Here is a 2,020-nt window from a genome sequence, read left to right on the forward strand (position 1 = left end):
GCTAAAATCAAGGTGTTGGTAGCTACGCATTCCTTCCTTGAGGTTTTAAAAGACCTAGTTTCCTAATTTTAGGGGCGATAGTTGCATTTTCTGCTTCCTGAAGCCTCTCTCTGATCTTTGTACAGTTTCTCCATTTCAGAAGTAGCAAAAGAGTGTCAAATTCTTTGCATGCTGACATTTCTTTCTGAACACATCCAGGAAAGATTCTCTTTTAAGGACTTACATGATTCAGTTTGGTCCCCCTGGATAATTCAGGCTCTCTTCCCATCTCAAAGTTAGATGATTAGCAACCTTAATTGCGTCTGCAACATTATTTTGGTTTCACTGCAACGTTGTTTATCAAAATCAAGATAATGAACATATCACCCCCAAAAGGTTTCTTATGTTCTTTTGTAATGCTTTTCTCCCACCTCCCCCACCCCTGCCCTTTCCCTCTCTAGACAACCACTGATCTGCTTCAGTCACTATAGCTTAATTTGCATTTTCTAGAATTATGTATAGATGGGCTTAGGCAGTATGTAATCTTTTTTGGTCTGACTTCTTTCACACAAAACTATTTTGTGATTCATCATATGTGAATCAATAGTCCATTCCTTTTTAATGTTCAGTAGTTTTCCATGGAATAACACAATTTGTTTATGCATTCTTATGTTGATGGACATTTGCATCATTCCCAATTTTGGTCCACTATAAATAAAGTTTCCATGATTATTTCTGTACAAGCCTTTGTATGGACATAAGTTTTCATCTCTCTTGGGTACTTATCTAGGAGTGAAATGACTGGATAATATGGTAGGTATATGATTAACTTTTTTTTTTAAGTTTTTATTTAATTCCAGCTAACATAGTGTTATATTAGTTTCAGGTGTACATATGGTGATTCTACAATTCCATACAACACCTGGTGCTCATCACAACAAGTACACTTCTTAATCCCCATCACCTGTTAAACTCATCCTCCCACCGACCTACCCCCTGGTAACCCTAAGTTTGTTCTATATAGTTAAGAGTCTGTTTCTTGGTCTCTCTCTCTTTCTTTTTCTTTCTCTTTCTCTCTTCTTTTTGCTTGGTGTTTTGTTTCTTGGGTGAAATCATATAATATTTGTCTTTCTTTGACTGACTTACTTCACTTAGCATAATACTATAGCTCCGTACATGTTGTTGCAAAGAGCAAGATTTAGTTCTTCTTTATGGCTGAATAATATTCCATTGTATGTATATGTGTGTGTGTGTCTGTGTGTCTGTGTGTGTGTATACACACACACATCACATCTTCTTTGTCCATTCGTCAGTCAGTGGACACTTGGGCTGCTTCCAATTCTTGGCTATTGTAAATAATGTTACTATAAACATAGGGGTGCATGTATCCCTTTGAATTAGTGTTTTTATATTTTGGGGGGTAAATACCCAGTAGTGTGATTGCTGGATCATAAGATAGTTCTATTTGTAACTTTTTGAGGAACCTCCGTACTATTTTCCACAGTGGCTGCAACAGTTTGCATTCCCACCAGCAGTGCACGAGAGTTCCTTTTTCTCCACATCCTCACCAACATCAATTGTTTCTTGTGGTTTTGGTTTTAGCCATTCTGTCAGGTGTGAGGTAATAGCACATTGTAGTTTTGATTTGCATTTCCCTGACAAGTTATGGTTTGCATCTTTTCATGTGTCTATTGGCCATTTGGAAGTCATTTGTGGAGACATGTCTGTTCATGTCTTCCACCCATTTTCAGTTGGATTATTTGTTTTTTTGGTTGTTGAGTTTTATATGTCATTTGCAAACATATTCTCCCATTATCTATGTCATCTTTTAGTTTTGTTGATGGTTTCCTTTGCTATGCAGAAGCTTTTTTATTTTTTATTTTTAAAAAAAAAATTTTTTTTCAACGTTTATTTATTTTTGGGACAGAGAGAGACAGAGCATGAACGGGGGAGGGGCAGAGAGAGAGGGAGACACAGAATCGGAAACAGGCTCCAGGCTCTGAGCCATCAGCCCAGAGCCCGACGCGGGGCTCGAACTCAC

Source organism: Leopardus geoffroyi, chromosome D1 (assembly GCF_018350155.1).
Source record: "Leopardus geoffroyi isolate Oge1 chromosome D1, O.geoffroyi_Oge1_pat1.0, whole genome shotgun sequence".
NCBI classification, from domain to species: Eukaryota; Metazoa; Chordata; class Mammalia; order Carnivora; family Felidae; genus Leopardus; species Leopardus geoffroyi.